Source organism: Rhinatrema bivittatum, chromosome 2 (assembly GCF_901001135.1).
Source record: "Rhinatrema bivittatum chromosome 2, aRhiBiv1.1, whole genome shotgun sequence".
Classification (NCBI taxonomy): domain Eukaryota; kingdom Metazoa; phylum Chordata; class Amphibia; order Gymnophiona; family Rhinatrematidae; genus Rhinatrema; species Rhinatrema bivittatum.
This window is the reverse complement of record NC_042616.1, coordinates 415,500,871-415,525,095: the sequence shown is the minus strand read 5'-3', so window position 1 is coordinate 415,525,095 and position 24,225 is coordinate 415,500,871. Positions and strand designations below refer to the sequence as shown.

The 24,225-nt window shown below is 43.5% G+C and overlaps 1 protein-coding gene across 3 annotated transcripts in view; it reads left to right on the top strand.

Annotated features, from left to right (window-relative positions):
- GRAP2 (GRB2 related adaptor protein 2) overlaps nt 1-24,225 on the top strand; it is a 296,638-nt gene that overhangs the window by 94,423 nt on the left and 177,990 nt on the right. Inside the window, exon 1 of one of the 3 annotated variants that reach the window (XM_029590180.1) lies at nt 2,029-2,251. The exons of the other annotated variants lie outside the window; for them this stretch is intronic. The gene's annotated coding sequence lies outside the window, so the exon portion shown is untranslated. Of the gene's footprint in view, nt 1-2,028; nt 2,252-24,225 lie in introns of those variants that run through there. 3 annotated transcript variants of the gene reach the window in all.

The window sequence follows — 24,225 nt, the reverse complement described above, 5'->3', positions numbered from 1 at the left end:
AGAAAGTTGAATATTGGAGTGCCCCAAGGATCTGTCTTTGGACCAGTGTGGTTCAACTCATTTATTAATTATCTAGAAAGGGAAGTGACAAGTGAAGTGATCACATTTTCTAATGATACAAAAATATTCAGGGTGGTTAAAACAGGCAGATTAAGAGAAACTACAGAAGGACCTGGGGAGACTGGAAAACTGGGAATCTACATGGCAGATGAAACTTAATGTGGACAAATGCGAAGTGATGTACACAGGATAAAAATAACCCTAATTTTAGATACATGATGATGGGGTCTGCATTAGAAATAACCACCCAGGAAAAGAATCTAGAAGTAATTGTTGAAAGTACGTTGAAATTCTCAGCTCAATGTGCAGCGGCAGCAAAAAAGCAAACAGCATGCTATAAATTATTCAGAAAGAAATGGAGAATAGAACAGGGAACATCACAATGCCTCTGTATAGATCAGTGGTGTGGCTGCACCTTGAATATTGTGTCTAGTTCTGGATAGCCCACCTCAAAAAGGATATAGCAGAGTTTAAAAAAAGAAAAACGTACAGAGAAGAACATAAAAAATGGTTAAGGGGTTGGAATTTCTCCTGTGTGAAGAAAGGGTGATCAGGTTAGGGCTCATCAGCTTGGAGAAGAGACGAGTAAGTGGGGATATGATTGAGGTCTACAAAATGGAGTGGGAATAGGACAGGTAAATAAATACAGGATGGTCATTTGCCCATTTAAATAATACTAAGACTAGGGGACACTCCTTTAAGCAAACAGGGAGCAGATTTAAAACCAACTGGGGGGAGAGGTTTTTTTCACTCAACTCACAATCAACTATGAAATTCATTGCCGGAGGATGTGGTCAAGGCAACTAGCATAGCTGGGATTTAAAAGGGTTTTGACAAGTTCATGAAAAAAAGTCCATAATTAGTTATTAACCAGGTGACTCAGGGAAACACACCATTTGACATAAGGTGTGGGCAGGAAAAAACTGAATCTACTTCTAGAGATTGGCCATTGTCAGAGACAGGATGCTGTGCCTAATAGACATTTGATCTGACCCAGCATGGCACTTTCTATGTTCCTTATAACAAAATAATTTTGTCATCTATAAATTTGATCAGTTCACTCTGTTTCCTTTTCCAAATCATATATATATATTTAAAAACACTGATCCCAGTACAAATCTCTTGTGGCTGCATATCTGCTATTATTTCCCATGGGAGGACCAATGAGTTTGACATCGGTGCCGGGAAACATAGTAGAAAATATTCTAAAGAATAAAATTGCAAAACATATAGTCACGGTTTATGGGAAACAGTCAATATGGATTTAAGGGCTAATTTTTAAAAGCCTTGCTTGCGGCGATTCTGAGAGAGATGTTTGTGGCTGGGCTGCACGCTGCGCAGATTTTTAATGGCCCCCCCAGCCACACTCGTATCTCCTGCTACATGCACTAGAATGGTGTTAGCCAAAAGGGACAGGCTGGGACAGCCATTAGGCAGCCGACCGGCCCACGCAACCTGCTACTGCTCCGGAGAGCAGGTAAGTTCTAAAACAAAAAAAGAAGGGTAGTTAGCGGGGTTTTAGGGGTCAGGGAGGATGGGGAAAAGTGAGGCAGGTTAACTAGGTGTTTAGGAAGTTCCCTCCCAGTCCATTTCTTTATTGGAGGGAACTGGGGAAAGGGCCTATCGCATTGCCGCATGGATCTACTGAAATCCCCCCCCCTCCCCCTTCCCAACTTACGCCCTCAATTGGACACTCATGCACATATGCGGGCGCCAATATAAAATCGTGTGTGCTGGTAGTGGATTTTATAACATGCGTGCATCGACGCTTTCATGTGCGTGCGGTGATGCGATAGGCCCATTCCCCAGTTCCCTCCAATAAAGAAATGGACTGGGAGGGAACTTCCTTAACCCCCTAGCTAACCTGCCTCCCTTGATCAGATAGGACATCATCATGTAAGACAAGCAGATGATGGATACCATATGTTTGTATACAGTAGCAGTTCTTGAAAGTTCCATAATCTTCACTGAGATTATTTCCTCCCATTGAACAATTGGTGGGGCTATGTTGATCAGTACTCAGCACCATGGAAGTGACACTGGGCATGGTAATAGTATAATAGAATTAAATTCCTTGGCCACGAGTTGTTCCTGTGAATAGTAGATCCACGCTGGACAGCAGTATTCGATCACTGAGCAGCATAGAACCAGACCTGACATCTGAATATTTTGGGTATTTGATCTCCAAGAGGTACTTGTCAGTTTGCTAATTAAGTTGTTCTGTGTTTTGATCTTCGCTACTGTGGCCTCTGTAGGTCAGAGTGAGTTCCAGGGTGATCCCATGATATACTGGGTGGGATATACAAATTTAAAAAAACCCAAAAAAACAATTTGAGATAGTACTTCAGCACATCTATGTTTTGAGTATGATGCTCTGTCTCCAAGAAAATTTTAAAGTAACAAATGGAGCCAAATTTATTCTTTACATGTTTAAAATGATTTTTGAGGCTTGAGACCAAGACTGTGATTCAAGAACCAATAAGTCAATGTTCAACAAGGTAGTGAGCTAAGAAGTTATATAGAAACATAGAAATGACGGCAGAAGAAGAACAAACTGCCCATCCAGTCTGCCCAGCAAGCTATGTACTTTTTTTTTTTCCTCTCTCTCTCTCATACTTGTAATGCTTGGCTTCTAGTACCCTCTAGTTCTATTTCCCCTCCACCCCACTATCAATGTAGAGAGCAGCGCTGGAACTGCATCCAAGTGAATATCCAGCTCAATTAGGGGTAGTAACCGCCGCAATAAGCAGGCCACACCCCTGCCCCTGTCCACCCAGACTATGCAATCCACATACAGATCCTCCCTTCCTCATTCCCCCTGCCGTTGAAGCAGAGAGCTATGTGTTGAAAGAGAAGTATTAGCTTTCTCCCCTGCCGTTGAAGCAGAGAACTACGCTGGACATACATTGAAAGTAAAGTATCGGCCCAGCTACACCTCGCTTCCCTGTGATTACAATTTTTTTGTTTTTTTTTTTATTCCACATTACCTCTTGCCGTTGAAGCCCAGAGCAATGATGGAGTCTCATCAACCGTGTGTATGTACACTGAACAAGGGTATTATCTCCAGGTAGTAGCCCCCATTTCCGCGAGCCACATTAACAATCAACAAATATTGAACAAGCCTAATAATCGGCAATACCTATAGCCTATGACCTCACCGGTAATTTTACATACTCTTACCCACCCCTGGTTGGTTTTTTTTTTTTTTGGAGATGGCAGCCCTCCATCCTTCCGCTCCGTGAAGGTGGTATACCATTGGCATCCCACTCCATGAATGCCACTCCATCCCTCCGCTCCGTGATGGTGGAACACCGACCACTGGCATCCCGCTCCGTGAATGCCTCTGTGGAGAGTTAACCCAGATAACTATTCAGCAGAACTTACCTGGATAAGTGTTCCACTAAATATGCTTGGCAAAAGTCATCTGAGTAACTTTGCTACTCACCGGCTTAGGGGTAGATATTATAACATGCGAGCGCGCGGTTCCCAGCATGCACACATGGGCATGCTGATTTTATAACGTGCATGTACTGGCGCATGCATGTTATAAAAGCGGGTGGCCACACGCACCGGATTTTATAATTTGCTCGCGCATGTGCATGCAACACGTGCAAGGGGGGTGAACTTTTCCAAACTCCTCACGGCATCACAATCGGGCCTTCCCCAGTGCCTCCCAGTCCGCTCCTACCCTACCCTCCATGATATTTAAAATTTTAGCAGGCCAAGCAGTTGATCACCCACCAACCCCCATCCCCTACTTTAGAAAATATCTGGTTGGGCATCCCCACTCCCAAAAGTAGCCAGAAAGCCCATCAGGAGGAGAAGCTCTTACTTCCTCCTCCTGGTCTTAATACTTAGTAGCAATAGCTCTGACACCTACCAGCACTTAAGTATTCATTTATTCACTTCACTCCCTCAATGACTGGTCCTTTCACTGACAGCTAGGAATATTGACCTCTGAGATTGTTTCAACTCAGTTTTGCAGTATTTGAGCAATAAAAACCCAGCTTGCATAGATGCTCCAGACATTTGTAATGTCTGATCAGTCAGGTGTGACTTTCTGAATTTGAAAGTGATAATCTTGCATCTTTCTTATTTATGCTTTATTAAATCATTCACAAGAAGAGAGAAGTGGAGAAGGATTAATGGTGGGAGCAGAGGAGGAAGGAAAAAAAAGTGTCATTTTAAAGTCTAGATTTCGCTACATCAGAAGGTAGCATGTCAACAAACTCCAGGTCCATAAAACATGATAGCGTGAAAACTATTGTTTATTAATGGCTGTTAAAATGGGGACTAATACATTGCTTACAATGGCATAATGCATCTGGGCGTGCTTCACTTCACTGCCCTGTTACTTCACCCACCTCTGCTATATACCCACATGGAGATCTCAAGCTCAGCAGTGCCTTGTTTTGTCGGCGTGTCTCCTCGTGGCTTCCATGTACTAAATGTATGATGATTAGTAGAGTTCCATGCAACTCAATTGCATCCCTTAGCAATTTTTTTTTCTGTAAAAGACGCCTTTGCAATTGAATTAAAAAAAAAAAAAAAAAAAAAAACCCCAAAAAAACCTGTTTCATTTTCAAATTTGCGGATGATACAAAATTATTCAGAGTAGTTAAATCACAAGCGGATTGTGATACATTACAGGAGGACCTTGCAAAACTGGAAGATTGGGCATCCAAATGGCAGATGAAATTTAAGGTGAACAAGTGCAAGGGGATGCATATAGGGAAAAATAACCCTTGCTGTAGTTACACGATGTTAGGTTCCATATTAGGAACTACCACCCAGGAAAATGATGTAGGCATCATAGTGGATAATCCTTTAAAATCGTCGGCTCAGTGTGCTGCAGCAGTCAAAAAAGCAAACAGAATGTTAGGAATTGTTAGGAAGGGAATGGTTAATAAAACAGAAAATGTCATAATGCCTCTATAATCACTCCATGGTGAGACCGCACCTTGAATACTGTGTACAGTTCTGGTCGCCGCATCTCAAAAAAAATATAGTTGCGATGGAGAAGGAACAGAGAAGGGCAACCAACATGATAAGGGGAATGGAACAGCTCCCCTATGAGGAAAGGCTGAAGAGGTTAGGGCTGTTCAGCTTGGAGAAGAGGCGGCTGAGGGGGGATATGATAGAGGTCTTTAAGATCATGAGAGGTCTTGAACGAGTAGATGTGAATCAGTTATTTACACTTTCGAATAATAGGACTAGGGGGGCATTCCATGAAGTTAGTAAGTAGCACATTTAAGACTAATCGGAGAAAGTTCTTTTTCACTCAACGCACAATAAAGCTCTGGAATTTGTTGCCAGAGGAGGTGGTTAGGGCTGTTAGTGTAGCTGGGTTCAAAAAAAGTTTGGATAAGTTCTTGGAGGAGAAGTCCATTAGTGACTATTAATCAAGTTTACTTAGGGAATAGCCACTGCTATTAATTGCATCAGTAGCATGGGATCTTCTTGGTGTTTGGGTAATTGCCAGGTACTTGTGGCCTGGTTTGGCCTCTGTTGGAAAGAGGATGCTGGGCTTGAGGGACCCTTGGTCTGACCCAGCAGGGCAAGTTCTTATGTTCTTATATTCTTATTCCTGTTAATTAGAGGACTTAAACACTGAGAGGGCCAGTTTGAAAATGGGCCAGGGATTGCAAGTTCAGGGCCAACCAACATTACGCAGGTTCACCAGTGGGCTACTGACCACTCGTGCAATAGGGCAGTGCCCACTGTCCAAGGGTCCACGGCGCTCTCCCCTAGCCTCAATGTGTGGTTAGAGGTAAATTACTCTCTTATTGTCCGGGGACTCGGGTTACTGTCTGTTCACCCCTGGGGTTACACAGTGCCCCCATACTTTGTGCCTGCCTGGGATTAGGTGAGTCACGTGCCCTGTAATTTGAAAATGCAGTCTCCCCCCCAACCTGTCCCGGCCCTTCTTTTCCGTGAGTAAAAGTACACATCAGCTGTTGTGAACAGCTGACGTGTACATCTATCTGCCCTGATGGGGGAGAGGAGCGATCAGCAAGACATGCTGACAAAGGATCTGGGCTGAGCTTGCTATTACCTGCTTATACACAGGTAAACAACATGCGTTTAGCCTCATTTAAAGCTTTACTGGCCCCTCGGCAACCAGCCGGTCCATCTGGCTCTTTTCATGGGCATTGGGGAGGATAATTTTCAGAGCTTTTAAATGTGGGAAAATAGCTGTTTTTTTCTGAATAAAAAGTCCTGCTGAAAATCCCCTCCCCCCCCCCGCACTATGGGTAAAAGCCACTGTGTGGCTACTTTTACCCACTTCGAAAGGGGGGGGGGGCAGCTTAGGTCGGCGGAGGGAAAGTAGGTGGGGAGCTTTTCTCTTGAAAGCCCCCTGCATACTTTCCACGTGTACCCTTGCACCTGCTTCAAAGCTACCACACGCGAGTACTAAAGTTCCCTCTGTCTGCCTCCGGCTCGATTATTTTTGCCCCGCCAGGTGGGGCGGGGGGGGGGGGGGTGGTTTCTCTTTGAAAATATGCTTGGCTTGCTCCTAGGTACTGCAAGCCCCATTTTTTTTTTTAATTTTGAAAATTCCCCCAAACTCTCAGAAAAAAACAAGATTTTTTTTTCGTGTTTATCACCGTTTCACTGGAAATAAGAAGAGTGTCTGAAGGTTTGTCAGAATTGTGTCCTAGCAGTTTGGCCATGCTCACTTGTTCTGACCTATTGTTCAGATATTTAAATCATGTTGTAAATATGAATTGGCCTGAGGTAGTTTTTAAACAATGATAGCAGAATTCCACAGAAGCCTGCTGATAAATCCCCCACCCCCCATCACCCCCCCCACCCCCATCATTTCCAGCCTATCTTCTGAATTTTTCAAAAACACAACCTTCTTGCAGCTGTAACATCGCTGGGTACTGTGAAAGGAGAACTGCTTGCTATTCCCCTAAAGCAATAATCATGTAGGTAGCGCTAGAAATTCTATCTCCTTGCACATGTTCCATACATTCTCTCTGATGTGGAAACCACAGAGCTGAGCACACCTAACATCAAAAGAGGTGCATGGGCCCACTCCTATCTTCATAAGACCTTCATCGACTTACAGCCGATGGCGGAGGGAGTTCAAAATGGGGAAATCTGCCAAAAATACATCTAATCTTGCTACATCTCATTCCAACAGGAAACTGATCTCAAGTATTTACACATGAAAACATCTTACAGAAATAAGAGGATCTGACATGAATGGCGATGAAAACGTCTGATTGGCTCTCATCACAGTCTCATAATGAGTATATGTCACCAGCCCGTTAGTATATAAACAGCAGAAGAAAATCTCCAGTTCCATGGTGCAGGGTCAGGTTTACTCATAAAATTACCACCTGCGATCTAGTTTTTCTCCAGTTTGATGTGCTGTGGGTTGCGCAGAGCTTGTGGTTAGCGTTCTGTGTCAGGATGCCCCGACACCAAGGCTTCCTCCACCAGAGAAGCATGACAAGGGATGTGCAAAGAAGGCAAGCAGAAGTCTTGCATAGCGCTGCATTTCTCTGCTCCCAGTTCTGCAAGTGTTTTTTTGTTTTTTTTATTACAGGAGGGCTGCAGTGCAGACAACTACTGCTACTTCCTCTGAGACAGCAATATACACCCAAATCTTGCCCCATTCTCCTGCCCTTCAAAGTTTTCAGAAATATCTGAAGACACAGCAAAACCAACTGTTTTATTGGTTTTAATTATTGTTTTAATGTTTACTGTACACTGCCTAGCTTGACTGGGTTACTGTAGATGAGTTAAAAGCATTTTAAATAAATAAATTGTACAGAAATAAAGGATCTATGCTTCACTAAGTGGAGTTTAGTAAATTTTAAAAGAAGCACGTGCGTGCATCCTTCCCGGCGCGCACACACATGGATGCGGCGATTTTATAAAACTCGTACGCCGGCGCGCACACATGTTCTAAAACACATGGACCACGCGCACCGGATTTTATAATCTGCAAACTTTTGTGTGGCGATGCATTTCGGCCTTCCCCAGTTCCCTCCCAGTCTGCTCCAATTAAGCAGCCCTCCAGGACTAGGAGGGAACTTCCCAACCTCCCTACCTAAATTGTGCGCAGCGGCAGGCGTGCGAAGCTCCAGGACAGCGATCAATGGCGCTGTCCCGACCCGCACCTGCCCCTCCCCGGCCATGCGCGTAAAGGCCAGATTTTACACGCGCGGCCTATTTAAAATCTACCTGTTTAGATTGTTTTTGTATTCTGCTTTTTGGTACTTCAAAGCAGATTTCAGTGAGGTACTTCCCTAACCCCAGAGGGTTTATAATCTGAGTTTGTACCTGAGGCAATGGGTAAAGTGACTTAGCCAAGGTCAGAAAGAGTGGCACTGGGATTTGAACCCTGGTCTCCCCAGTTTGTAGCCTGCTGCTCTGACTATTAGGCTGCTCCTCTGCTGTGGTAGCATTCCTGAAGGTTGTATTGTGATATTGATGTAGATCTTGTTTTAAAAGAAATCATTTCTAAAGCTCGCATGGCAAACAGCAGCACCAACCTGATATGAACAAAAATTCCACTTTTGAGTTAAGGGGTTCTTTTATTCTTCAGTTCTTCAAGCAGCTTCCTTTCACTTTCATGGCTTCTTTAGGAGCAGTCATGTTGGCAAGATTATCACAAATGTGGAGCAAAAACTAGAGCGGTATATATAAAGTTTTAGAAAAGAACTTTGTTAGAGTCTGTTTTTTGTTATATGTGTATGATATCTTTTGTTATGCTGCTGCCCTATGACCTGTGATCCTAACAAATCAAAAGAAAAAAAGTAAAAACATATAAGGTAATATATATATATTTTTCCCCCCTGGACTAGCAACACATTTCTTGATTAGCTTTCTGGAGCTCATACTCCCTTCCTTGGGTAATTAGTTGTGCAGTATGGGAGGTTTCCCTGCTTTCTATTTCCAGATCCAGGGTGTAATCTTTATCCCAGCAGGGCATCTTTACCTACACAAGGTGAACAAAATCTTCAGACAAAGGATCTGGGCTGAGCCTGCAATTACCATCCTGTCTTTGAGACTCCTGAAAAAGCACTCTTTTTACCCTGCATGCAACTATAGTATTCTAAGAAAACCTCAGCACTCTTGTAATAATTCAGAGACTGCACAGTGCTTGACTCCATTCCTTGATTCCATGTCATCTTACAATACGTTGTATGCTTATTTCGCTGCTCTGTACTAAATGTTTGGAAATTAAGTGGGCCAAACTGCATATCTGAAGCTAAAAACAGAGTTTATCTTATCTAACTACCCAGCGAAATATGCAGCATGGACAGAAAACTAGCTATCGTATGAGAGTTTTCTTGGACTTTTTGGTTGTATCATGTCAAGACCTAGACTATCTAATCATTTAGTCCCATGAAATGTTCCTTTTTTTTAATACATTTTCAATGTTCAAAATGGCAAGAGTGTCACACATGGCTAGCCAGTTGATGCAGCTTGTGTGATGCCATTTATAGAACAGTAACAAAAAAAGAAAAATGAGAAAAAATGCTCAAAGCAGCTGGAAATCAAGGTGAAGAAAAAAATTACACACAGCCCAAAATTTGAAATGAATCTTACAACAGGAAAACCCTTTTGAAACAAAAAAATCACATGGAATCTGCAAGACTCAAACAGAACACTAGATAATTATATACACTACTTTAACACCTCCCCGCCCCCACCACACACACACACAATGCAGTTTATTATGGATACTTAGCTTCCAGTTGGGTGGATGGTTATTTCAAATAGGAAAATTAAAAAAAAAAAACTTTTCATAACGAAAATACATCAAAACTTTTAACGTTTTGAGCGAAAGCATTCTGTCACAAGGGAAATTCAATGCATATAATACATCTCAGGCTCAGTTTACCCAAATTCATTTTGACCTGTAGAAAGTGAATAGCAGACAAAGCCTGAATAATGACTACCGTAAAAGCAGATGTTCAGGGAAAAATAAAGAATTAATCGTGGCCTGATAAAAGCTACTCTGAGCACGCAGAACGAGTCACCTCAGACATTCCATTGACACGTTCTACTGCTTATTAGGCTCAAGCAGCCTTCATATCTGAATATATTTGCTTCAGTTATAGGTATGCTGGAGTACCGCTGCTGCTGCTTACTTCTTATTGCTTACTATAATTTGATGTAATAAGGCGTGCACATTTTTGATGTGCTAAAATTACTTCCGATGTAGAGGGGGTTTAGCGCACTAAATATATGTGTCAGTTTGAGTGCCCTATCCATGCTAATGCATGGGCATGACCTGCATATGGAATTACTTTTAATGCAGGGAAGTAAGCAAAATATTAGCACACTTTAATTATGTCACCTTTAACTACATTTACTTCAATGAAAAGTAAATGAAAATTAAAAAATACAGCTATCCACATACCTGGTCTCCCCAAGTTGGGGACCCCATACATGGTGGGGGAGACAAGTCTGGGAGCCCCACACTCAGGAAATTCAAGTCTGGGACCAACATACATGGGAGACCCCACTACCTATCTACCTACTCCCCCCCCTCCCCCACCTATCATTTTAAAATTGGTTGGCAAGGAAGATAATTGCTACCTTTGTTAAGAAATATATGAGCAAAGTGAAATCTATCTTCTCTAAGCTGGATCCATGTCACTTATACCTGATACCAGCCCTGCCAGATTGTACCTCTAAATGGTTTTTGAGGGTGGCATGGTTCTAACTAGCCTTTAAAGATCCATTATTTTGCCTATTTTGAAAAACAGGAATTTGGACTGGCGAGTGTGAAGAAGGTTCTGGAAAAAGTGGTAAATGTTCAGATAACATAGAGGATGCATAAGATTTGATCAAAGCCAGGCTGGATTTTATGCTGGATGTAGAACTGAGGCTGTTATGTTATCTCAGTTCTGGGTGTTGATCTGCCTCTCTTAGGAGAATCAGCTCTTCTGGAGTTTAGACCTGTCAAGTTCTTTTGGCTTGGTGGATCACTCCTTCCTGTTAACTCATTCTTGTTTACTGAGGTTGAGGGGCAGAGTCATCAATTGAGTTTCTTTTTTGATGGATAATGTGCAGTCAGAGTGTGTTGATGGTCTTATATCATTGCCAGGAGAGAGATCCTGTGGGGTCCATCAGGGATCCTGGCTTTCTCCACTGCTTTTCAATATTTACTTACACTCTTTTAGGTAAACTAATTTGATCATATAGGTTTATTACTCATAAATATGCTGATGATATCCAATTGATGGCTCCATTGGAAAAAGATCCTGAAATTGTAATTACTTGGTTGAATTAATATTTGTATACGATGATGGAGTGGCTGGCTGGTAGTAAATTGGTCTTAATTTCCAATATGCCTGAAATTCCACAGGTTGCAAATTCAACAGGTTGATCATTGAAGGTGATGGATTTCTGAATTTTGCCTGTAATTGAAGGCCTGACAATTATTCCATTTTCAGAAGTAAAATCATTAGGAGCTAAACTGGATTCCTGATTGAACTTGGAGTCACAGATTACTTTGGTGGCAGGTAAAGCTTATTTAAAACTAAGGGCCTCATTTTCTAAAGTATCGCAGGCCTGCAATACTTTAGGTAATGAGGGGCGGGGGGTTGACCCGGGGGGCGGTCCTGTGCTAGCCGGCAGCGATCGCACCACCGCGGTGCGATCGCTGCCGCTTTCACACCCAATAGCGCCACCATAGAAAGTGGAGCTATTGGGTGCGAACTCGGATGCGAAAAGGCCCTTACCTTTTCGTCGGCCCCGGTGACGCCCCGACTCCTCCTCTTCTGGGGCTGACTCCGCCCCCATCCTGGTATCGCACGCGATAAGGGACTTTTTGCATGCGAAACGTCCCTTATCGCGTGCGAGCCACTTGGAAAATGACCCCCTAAGGTTGGTAAGGCAGCTGTGTCTTTTCTTTGACATAGGAACTTTAAAAACAGTGGTTTATACTTTGTCATCTCACAGATTGACTACTGCAGTGCTTTGTCTTTGGGTCTATCAGGGAAAATCATCTCAGAGACTTCGAATAATACAGAATACTCTGTCAGAGTTAATTTAAAATGCTGCTATTAGCATTTTGTTCCTTAAGAGGCAAATACCCCCCCCCCCCCTCCACTTTAAGAACATATATTGAGATGGTACAATCAAAACTGAAATCTGAGGTCTAGTCAAACAATCAGTTGTGTACTCCTTCAAGAAGGGCATTGTGCCAGGTATGTCTGAACAACAGAGCACTTTCTATAGCAGTGCCTCAACTATGGAATAGCTCACCAATGGAAATGTAGTCAGAAATTAATTTATTATCCTTTAAGAAAAAAACTGAAGACCTGGCTGATCCAGGAAAAAGGAATATAATAGAGGAGACTTTTGAAAGTCAAGTTTGGTGGAGTGAGTGGTTCTGATTCTGTTTACTTTATTGGATAAGGCTCAGTTTTTATGCATGTTGTACCGGAAATTATTGTATGTTTTTGTTTTATGATCGATTTTATTAATATTTATTTTGATTTTTATTTGTTGTACACTGCTTTGGGCAATCTTTGATTTGTAAATAAATAGGTATGGGGGCCTGTAGGACAGTATGGGTGGGGGGGGGGGGGGGTTAGGTGGGTGGTGGATTTGGAGCCTTTCCAGTCCAGGCGCAGAGTTCCTCTGTCTCAGGCATCCCTGGACAGAGTCCCTTTGTCTTGGGAGACCTGGGCTGGACCAGCAAGCCCTCAATTTTTTTTTTAAATTCACTAATTAATTTTAACTTCCACATCTAGCCACCGAAATTAAAAACAGTAGCAAAGTTAAGTGAACTTTTTAACTTTACTACCAGTTCAGTACACTATCAGATCAATTTTTAAAGCATTGCTCGAGCAAAAATACCTACCTAGGTGTATAAGTGGGTTGCGCGCAAGCAACGTGGATTTAAAAAAGCTGCAGAATGCATGCGTATGTACCCGTGCACGCATAAGGAACAGGGGAATGGAAAAGGGGGCATTCTGGGGCAGGGCCAAGACTTGTGTGCCTAACTCCGAATTTTAAAACCAAAAGCCATAGCTCACATACACTAAATATCGGCATAAACTTACTACTACTCCCGATGAGAAGCAAGTCTGTAGATCTCAAGTTTTAGAGCTTATAGGAGAGGGTGAGGAAGTCAGGACAACGGGGGGGGGATGATAAACCAGAATTGGTTTGAAAGACCTTGCTATTAGCTGGACAAATTGGTGGTATAATTGCAAAACTGGGAATGTGCCTGGCGCGAGCATCTTTTAAAATCCACTGATATATGCTCGTAAGAGGCAACAAGGACCTATGGAAGATGCATGCACACTGACTCTGCTCACTGCACAAGTAAATTGGGGCAGCTTCCCTTTTGCACAAATATCCCTGTGGTTTCCTATGGATGGAAAAATACAACATTTTGCCTTTTCTTATCAAAGAAAACCCTGGCAGTTGTTGGCTCTCACACTTTTTTTTTTTTTTTCTTTTCCTCTATCCCATGACACTGAAGTTACAGCAAAAATACAACCCAGGGAAAAGTTGAAAAAAAAAGTCCTGGTTGGGTGCTGGTTTGCTGCTGCATTTCATTCTCACAAAGCTATAAAATAATTTCCAAATGGGATAAATGTTGCCATTAATCCCTTATGCGACTTTGTGGTGTGTGAAAGCATATGAGACAAAGCTGTTTCGAGTGCTGCATTTTTTAAATAGTAAACATCTTCAGAATCCTATGCTTATGATCTAAAGTCCACCAGGACCCTTCCCTAATATCCTCTGGCCAGGACTCCAGCACACCAACAACGTTCTGTCTTCTAAGGGCACCAACACGACATGAAAGGCCTGAATCATCCAGACTCACTGAGGCAAGCACAGCACAGTCAGCTGTGAAATGCAAAGGTCAGCTGTTACATAGCAAGAAACCATTTATAGCAGCATGCAAGGGAGATCCATCCATGACCTAAACAACATGTTTTACCTAATTTCATGTGTGACGGCAATCAGCTTGGTAATGAAACAGGCCAGTTCACACATTTTGGCAACCAGCTAGGACCTTGTCTTCAGCGCAGGGAAGACTGCAGTATGCAAACAGTACAGAAAACTGCTTCAGCTGCTACATAGTGATAGCTCCTTCATGTGTACATGGCTTCTCTGTCTGGATGAAGCGGTATATTGTCCCAAGATAGTGTGTTGCTCGATTGACAAGCAGCTAAACTCTCTATTTAACTGCAGTTATATGGGAAGAACAGCTTGTTGATTTTCAAATGTTTATTTACAGAATAATTGAAGAAAATATAGAAAACTGACTGTAAATGTTGAGATGAAATCAAGAATACTGCAGAATCACTGAATCTTTTTATTATAACTTCTGGTTTAAATACCAGTGCAAAAAAGGATAATGCTTATACCAGGATGCAGAGATTAGACAAGGTATGTAGAATGGCCTACATCTTTGTTTAAGCTGTTGCTTCTGTCTGGCTAAGAAGGGGCAGGGTTCCCAAAGTACCCTATGTTCAGACGAATAGGAAAAAAATATATATTTAAGTTAAGAAGTGCAGGTAAGGGGATGCAAGCAGTGTGAGGGCATTCTGTAACCTGACTAATATTGTGCACTTCTTTCCCCATCCCCCACACTATCAGGATGGGCAGTGCTACAGATGGTTATCTCTTATCTTCCTATGCCTATGCAATCCAAATAGTTCAGAAAAGACTACAAGGTGTTTACACAGAATCAAACTTTTATTTGACAGGCTTTTCAGGTTTAGTAGTTAGAATTAAATAAACACATGCCTCTAATGTCCTTAACACAGTACAGGTTTATACTGAGTAAAGCTCTGCATCATTAGTAAACAAAAACATATCCGAGAGTTCAACTTGCTTAGGTATATTAATAAGTGCAATTAGCTAATTAGCCCCCCCAAATTTAAGAGACTACCTTCTGTTTCACTTGGGGGCAGTCTCTGGCTGGGAGATCTCGGAGACAGTCCTAGGCAAAGAGAGCTTGCACTCTTGGTCACTGGCTGGGCTTTGACATGAGCAACCAGCAACAGGCAAGAAGAATCTCTTCCATGCAGATTTCTCATCTTGGACACCCAAGCCTTCCCTTCACAGCTGGGAGGGGCAACTGTTATGTTTCTGGCATTGTCAGGTGTTGATGGTCTTTCGGTCACTCCCTCAGCACTCTCCTCTGCTGCTTTTAACATCCCAGATATGTATATGTAAACATATACATATCTGGCATAGTCAAGCAGCGAGACGGACGGGGTCGTTTCTTCATTTCAGAGTGCTACCTCCCCTTCTCCATTGGGGGGTTGCTGCTTCTGCTACGTGGTGCCCCGGGACCAGAGTATGGTCTCGGTCCGGTCACCTCTTGACCAGCGCTGCTTTTTCATGTCAGCGCTTTACTGTGACCTGTCCATGGGCAGATTAAGTTATTTTCAGAGTTCACCTGTGAGCATCCTTCTTGAATTGTTTCTTGTTTCAAGGAAGACTTGAGTTGTTTGTGCATCTCTGACCTGGGGCTGCTTACTTCATTATTTGTGGAAAGAAGTTTATAGCCCTTAAACAGGCAGATCAGATAACCTGGACAGTATTGTTGTCCTGATCAAAAGGGCCTCATCTTGTTTTTCTGTTGAAACATATGTCAGCATCCATCTTGTGGGGCAGTATTCATATTTTACAGTGAAACCTCTGGTAACTCCCTACAGGGAAAGCACCCAGTGAGGTGAGAGGAAAAGAACCACATGTAATTCCTATGAACTAAATCTAGGAGATCTGAGTGACCAGTACTGCCGCAGGTCAGAAGATAGCAGTGTGACACACAGGTTTTATAGCAGAACAAATGGTACTATCAAAGATGCAGAATACAAACACTTAAGGAGTGTTGCGCTGGTGGTGGACCCTTGGCCTGAGGTAGGGTTGATGCAACCTGTAGGGCAAGCCCTACGGGTTCCCACATTCGGGAGACGGAGGCCGACTGGAGCTTCGCCTATACCAGTTCTCATTCCCCGCAGGTTGAGCCATTGGGTGCCAGGGCCGGCTGGTCTTAGGTGGGCCTCTGTCAGACGACTCCCAGTAGATGGTGTAGTAGGTAGCCAGGGACCAGCAGAGGTATCAGAGGGACCGAGGCAGGTCCAGATGAGGCAGGGATCCAGAGGCCTGGGCCGCAGTGACGGGCCAGAAGCAAGAGTAGGTGACGCCCAGGCAGAAGAAGGCTGATGCCTAACAAGGCCAAGTCCAAGGAGATACCAGAGGCGAGGTCAGGAACAGTCTGGAGTCGGGGCAGGCGGCAGAGCTTGGCAAGGTACAGCGGAGCAAGGTTCAAGGTCGGTAATAGGTCCAGAGCGTGCTCCGACGAAGCAAGGGTCAAGCCAGTAATCAGGCAAAGGCTATGTAGGAACCAGGAACGGTCAGGAACAAGGACGAGCAACAAAGCACACGACTAGTGTGGAGACCTGTTGCCAAGGCAAGGAATGAGTAGCGGGCTCTGCCTTAAATAGCAGGGCCCAATGATGTCATCATCCAGGGCCGCAGATTGGTTTCCCGCTGCAGCCCTTTTAAATGCCGGCAAGGCGCGCGTGCCTAGGAGGAGGCAGGATGCTGAATGGCGGCGTCTCCCCGCGGCACACGTGGGGAGACCAGCCGAGAGCCAGAGAGGTCTGCAGAGGGGCCGGGAGTGCCAGAGGAGGCAGTGGGGGTGCGGAAGCGCAGGAGGCTGCCCACGGCTGCCAGTGAGGACAGGCCAGGTCCGGGAGCTGGGCGCCGGAGGTGAGTAGGCCCGATCACAGGCCTGCCGCAGCTGGGACACACAACAAGGAGAGTGCATTATAAGGAAGCTAAAAACCTCTGCCCTCCAAGGGAGAAAGAAAGGAAGATCAAGGATGGTGAAGTGCAAAGGGCTACAAGGGGAAATGATAGATTTAGGTGTAAGTTAAGTCTGTCACAGTTTTTACTAGGAATGTGGCCAAGGTTTGGAGGAGGAAACTGTTGTGTTATAGACACACACCCAAATGGGTGGTGCCTGACTATTTATTAGTATGAGTAGTAAAACTAAGACCACTGAAGGCTGTCTCTTACAAAGGAGCCCAAAGCTTAAGATCAGAGAGCCTGGGAGTCAAAAGTGGGAGTGTGCCTGGAGCAGTGAGGAGCTCCAGGTGGAAATCTGGGTTGCTGAAGCCACATCCAGGAATATTTGAATTTTTGACCATAAAAAGGCCCAACTTAATATTTAAAATATTGTCTAAGAGCAAAGTCTTTATCTGATTCTGAAGCAAAAGAAATGATGAGCATAAACTTCATGGAAACAACATCCTGAGAAATTTGCAAAAAAAGTAGATAAATTGGTACTCTCAAATGAAGCAGGAACATCCATTCTTCTCTCTTCTTCATGATATTTCACTTCATTTCTGGGACATAATAACACTTAGCATAGGATAAAGATTTCAGTTTTTCTATCTGAAACACATCCCTAGCATATCTCTTTAATTCTACAGTAGTGATTTCAGTAAACAGAATTATTTGAAGTTTTGAAAGAAAGAAAAAGCAGCCTTGTTCAATTAAGTTTTCAGTTTTAGTTTATACACAGATTTTATTGCAATTTTTTAATGTGTAAACTATTATCTGATGTTTAAACTATTTTATTTATTCATTTATTGTGTATGTTTTTTGTAATCTGTTTTGAACATGTTGGAAATGAAGGAATAGAAATTGGTGAAATAAATAACCTAGCCTTAGGGAAAGTTCAGTAAGTGCAGGATTCTAGATCTAGTCATATTTTCAAGGATTCTAACTTATTATATATGGATAAACTGTCTTTAACATTGACAGTCCCTATAGTTTGCAAAGTAGAGACCTGAGTCTCAGTGCCATCAAGTCTTTGCTCAAGTTCAGACAATTTAGACAAGAAAAGTGATCAAGGGTGCTCTCCATACATGTCACCAGATATCATGGAGAGTAATGTTGGGTGGCTCAACCATAGTCTCCCCTATATCCATTCTCCTGAGATCCTAGGATAGCAACACAGCCACCAGCACTGGGATCCTTCTCACTTTGGAGATGTCCTCACAGGCACCAGAAATAAAAGGCAACTGCACCTGAAACCGTTCTTCATTGGGGAAGAACTACTTCCATGCTGGAGGAGTTCTTCTTCTGAATCTCCATGGACCTACGCATTCAGACCCATGACCCAACATCCAGGGTCTCGCGCTGCTCCAGGTCCTGAGCTTGAGATACCATTAATCCTGTGACCAGCCTCATGCCCAGAGCACCTCTCACATCAACTCCAGGGCTCTCCAGGCTCAACTCCAGCAGGGAAAACATGACAGATGACATTCCCTTATCGATTACGATGTGTTGTGGCAGGGAAGAAGCGGTATGTATGCCTGAACTTAGGGAGACCTCAAAGGCTTCCCCACTCAAATTGCTAAGATCAGGGATCACCAGGTGCTGAAAATGTGAGTTTATGGGCCCCCCTAGTCAGTGTAGATGCTATAGGGATGATGGTAGACTTCGCCTTTCTCTTTTTTCCCCATCAGAGAGAATTTGAAAACGCAATAGTAGAAGAATATATAACTGAATGAGAGCTCTGAATTCAGCATGCTTGCTTGTCAGCCATCTTGGAAATCCTGCCTCTCTCTAATTTTTTGTGGGCTATGTGTGCAAAAAAATTCTCAAGTGCAAGACAGTGTACAAATGTGCACACAGTGTTCTCTGAAACACCATGCTATTTTCCTTTTTTTTATGCATGCTGTTTTCCTGTGTTCACTTGTTTCATAGCGTGTACAAAGCTTGCAGGGAGCATTGCTTGCAATGTGCATAAGAGTAGATACACTCACAAAGTGAAATTTTAATACCCGCGCGCAGGCATCCATGTGCGTGGTTCCCGGGGTGCGCACATGGACACGCTGACTTTACAACATGCGCGTGCCAATGCGCGCATGTTATAACATCCACTACCTGCGCGCGCATGTACGTGCGAATGCCAACTCGTATGTAAGGGGGAAATTTTACAAGATGTGCACTGCAACACAATAGGCCCTAAACCCCATTCTCTCCCAGTCCCATCCAATAAAGGAGTGGACTGGAAGGGAACTTCCTAAACCCCCTAACTAACCCAACTCCTATTTCCCCTTTCTGCCCCAACCCCTAAACCCCCACTAACTACCCTTCATTTTTTTGTTTTATTACTTACCCGCGGTCCGGAGCAGCAGGAAGTTGTGCGGGTCCGGTGTTCCTGGCGCGTGCGACAATGGAACAGTACCTTAATGGCACTGTCCCGGCCCACCCCTTTTTTGGCAGGTTTTCTTCTGTGCGTACCAGGAGATACACATGTGGCCATGGGCCTTTGAAAATGCACGCGGCATGCATGCGGCCTGGCCACGCACGTATCTCCCAGTGTAGGCGTGCGTAGGCTTTTTAAAATTAGGTCTTTAATGCCACTGAATTGTAGCTCACATGCATAGTCATCTTAGTTCAAATGGAAAGCAAAGCACATCCAACTCCTTTTTATAAAGGCTGCTGACCTTTGTGTAAAATTAACACAGAATGTATTTCATATGTGTGAATCCATATCTGGTTCGTTTAATCAGTGCTAGAATGTGGAGCCCACGAGAAATAGCAGGTATGAAGAGCATACTGAGCTATTTTCTGATAACGTCTCATTTGCATATGGCACACCCTCATTTATATTTATGCAGGTGCTAATTTTAGCACTTACATGTTAATGTGACAAGGGATCGTCTTAACATGTTAAGGCCTTGCTGCATAAAATAGTTTTTGTAGTATTTAAAAAAGATCCAGGGAGAGTAATTTACAATAGTATGTGTCAGTAAGCACTTACACACATAAGTCAGTGTGTCTAAAATTACAACAGTATTTTATAAATTGTGCAGCAGGAGCTGCACAGTTAATAAAATGCCACATATTTCTGCCTCAAAGGTATGCACATATGTTTCAATACATATGTGCATACCTTTGTACGGTGTATATTTGTTATGTAAAAAAAATACATACTATTATTACCGATTTTATAAAATGAAGTGCATATATTTTATTTGCACAATAATCAGGGACGGCGCAACCCACTGTGCAATCACTGCACTTGCACAGCATGGTGGTTCAGAGGGGGTGGTGGCCTGGCACATGGTGGCTGAAGAGTAGGACAAGAGCTCATCCCTCTGGTGGACAAAGAGTAGGAAAATGCTCTGGGCCATAACTGGAGCTCATCCTTCCAGGATCAGAAAGGTAGCAAGACCCCTGGGCTGCTGGAGGCCTCAAGGCCATTAATGGCTGAAGAAGAGAGGGAGAGACCCGGAGAGGCCACCAAAGCCTAACCCACTGGCAGCCAAAGAAGACAAGGTGAAGCCCAACATGAATGAAAGATTGCGTGAGAGAGAAAAAGGAAGGCTATTGCACATGTGTGAGAACGTGTGTGTGTGTAAGAATGAGAGGGAGCATGTAGGAACGTGTGTGAGAGGGAGAGTGTGTGTGTGCCTGTGAGCATGACTGCATGTGAGAGAAAGAAGCAAGCTGTGTGTAAGCATGTGTGAGAGAGAATGTAACAGGCAAATTTTAAAAGGAGTTACACATGCAAATGTAACATACTATCGTAGCAGTTTTCAAAAGCCGTTTACATCCGTAAAGTGCACTTACATGTGAATATCCTATGGATAATTCAATGGCACATATTGTAACAATTTTCAAATGTCCGCTTACATGGGTAGAGTTCATTTACACACTTAAACCCAAGTTTAAGTGTGTAAATGCTTTTTAAAATCAGGCCCAATAAGCGTAAGAGAGTGTGTGTTCATTAGAGATGTGAATCGTGTCCTCGATCGTCTTAACGATCGATTTCGACTGGGAGGGGGAGGGAATCGTATCGTCGCCGTTTGGGTGTTTAGAGTATCGTGAAAATCGTTAAAATCGTGAACCGGCACACTAAAACCCCCTAAAACCCACCCCCGACCCTTTAAATTAAATCCCCCACCCTCCCGAACCCCCCCCCCATGCCTTAAATTACCTGGGGGTCCAGCGGCGGTCCGTAGCTAAATCGGGGGAAGGGGGAGGGCAGGAAAACCGGCACACTAAAACACCCTAAAACCCACCCCCGACCCTTTAAATTAAATCCCCCACCCTCCCGAACCCCCCCCCCCCCCAAATGCCTTAAATTACCTGGGGGTCCAGCGGCGGTCCGGAACGGTCTCCTGCAATTGAATCGTGTTGTCTTCAGCCGGTGCCATTCTGCGCCGCCATTTTGCAAAATGGCGGCGCAAAATGGCGGCGGCCATAGACCAACATGATTCGACTGCAGGAGGTCGTTCCGGACCCCCGCTGGACTTTTGGCAAGTCTTGGGGAGGTCAGGAGGCCCCCCCCCAAGCTGGCCAAAAGTCCCTGGGGGTCCAGCGGGGGTCCGGGAGCGATTTCCTGCCGTGAATCATTTTCCGTACGGAAAATGGCGCCGGCAGGAGATCGACTGCAGGAGGTCGTTCAGCTGGGGTTCCGGACCCCGGCTGAACGACCTCCTGCAGTCGATCTCCTGCCGGCGCCATTTTCCGTACGGAAAACGATTCGCGGCAGGAAATCGCTCCCGGACCCCCGCTACACCCCCAGGGACTTTTGGCCAGCTTGGGGGGGCCTCCTGACCCCCACAAGACTTGCCAAAAGTCCAGCGGGGGTCCGGAACGACCTCCTGCAGTCGAATCGTGTTGGTCTATGGCCGCCACCATTTTGCAAAATGGCGGCGCAGAATGGCGCCGGCTGAAGACAACACGATTCAATTGCAGGAGGCCGTTCCGGACCGCCGCTGGATCCCCAGGTAATTTAAGGCATTGGGGGGGGGGGGTTCGGGAGGGTGGGGGATTTAATTTAAAGGGTCGGGGGTGGGTTTTAGGGGGTTTTAGTGTGCCGGTTTTCCTGCCCTCCCCCTTCCCCGATTTACGATTTTTTGATGATAAATCGGGGGGAATTGGTATTGTATCGTGGCCCTAACGATTTTTGACGATTTAAAATATATCGGACGATATTTTAAATCGTCAAAAAACGATTCACATCCCTAGTGTTCATGAGAGGAGAAAGTTTGTGTGCCCCTCTAGTAATCGATAACAATCTCAGGGTGACTGGAAATCAAAAATTCCCAGTATGGAGAACAGGGGATTTAAAAAAAAAAAAAAAAATCCTTAAGTTTTAATTATTGGGTGTTATTTGATGTCTTCTGCTTTGAACTATTTAATTGGTATGTGGGAAATTTAAAAAAAATATTATATAAATGTTTAACTATTGGATTTCTAGATATTAGCTGTTTTGAAATATTTTTATAAGAATGGTTTCAGTATTATGAATGATGTTTTATATTTCTTGCTTTTATTGTGGAGTTCAGTCTTACCATCAGTAGGGAAAATTCTTGAGAAGTTTGAGTTAAAGCAAGTGATTTATCTTGAGGCTAATTAAATTTTACATACTAATCAGAATGGATTTCATTGTGTGCATAACACTGAAACTGTGTTAGTATCTGTTGTGGATTTGCACGTTGAGAATTGGATAAGATTCAAGCAGTGGTTATGGTCTTTTTGGACATATCATCTGCATTTGACTCAATTTCACATTCTAGATTATTGAACAGGTTGGCGGAAATTGGGAAGGGGTATAGTTGGGAAGTGGTTTTCAGCATTTTTAGAAAGTCAAACGTAACAGGTTTGAGTGAGGGACAACGTTTCCAAGTGGTCAGTTTTACAGCGTGGTGTACCTCAGAGATCCTGTTTATCTACCACATTGTATAATATCTTCACTTCCTCTGTATAAATTGTTAGATAGAATGAATGTGGTTTTTCATCTTTATGCGGATAATCTGAAATTATTGTACCCAGTGACCAATGGTATACAGGAGACAATTATATATGTGAATCAGAGTATAGAGGAGATACTTCTGTGGATGAGGCAGAATGGCCTATTGGTGAATGTTAAGAAAACTGAGATTTTACCACTTACCTGAAAGATTGATCTAGCTCCTTCAATCTGTTGTCAGGATAGTGGGATTGATGACATAATCCAAGACCTTGGGGTCTTGTTGGACATAGGTATCACACTGCAGCCACAACAACAAGCCATTGTGCGACAAGGTATTTTTAAGTTACGGAAGTTGCGAAGATTGAAGTTTATTTTGGATTGTGATGACTTTAGGATGGTTATACAGGCATTTGTTCTAACATGTCTGGATTATTGCAATGCCCTGTACATAGGCTTACCTAGTGCTACGTGGGGGCATTGCAAATATTGATGAATGCTGCTGCACAGGTTGTCTCGGACTGTTATCTGCTCATATTTCACCTATTTTGAAGGATTTACATTGGCTTCCTATTGAATTCCGGGTAAGGTTTAAGATCTTAACTTTAGTTCATTGGGTTGTTTATGGCAAAAGTTCTGTTTATTTGAAGCAGTTGGTGAGCATACACCATCCTCAAAAGTCTCTGCTCTGAATCTCAATAGTTGTGGTGATTCCGAATATTAAAGACGCTAGGGATGTGCAGCAGGGACGGATTCGTCCAATTCGATATTCGTATTCGTCAGGACCCAAATCTGTTGCATCTGTTTTCGGGGGACCCCGATTCGTCCATTAGTTACATATGGTATTCGTTTCCCATTAAAGTGGAAACCCCCCCCCCCCCCCCCAAGACTTGCCAAAGGTCCCTCGTGGTCCAGCGGGGGTCCTGGAGCAATGTCCTGTACTCGGGCAATTGGCTGCTGGTATTCAAAATGGCGCCGAAAGCTTTTTGCTTTGTCCGCCTCCATCAATCACAATAGACAATGAATTGATAGCAATCAAAAGAGTATCTCGTAATTTAGGAATTCAACTGGATGCCAATCTATCTTTAATGCAGCACATTTCGAATATAGTAAAAAAATTCATTTTTAAAATTACACACTTTAAAAAGACTAAAGCCATTCTTACTTAAATCTTATTTTCAAACAGTACTTCAAGCTCTCATCTTCTCGGGATTGGATTATTGTAATGGCCTTTATCTGGGTCTATCTGACTCTACAATAAAACCTTTACAGATGATTCAGAACGCTACAACCCGGTTATTAACAGGTTCCTCAATGAGAGTCCATATTACACCTATATTATATAAATTACTTTGGCTTCCAATCAGGTACAGAGCAAAATTTAAAATATTATCTCTAATACATTCACTTATAAATGCCCAGGACTCCATCTG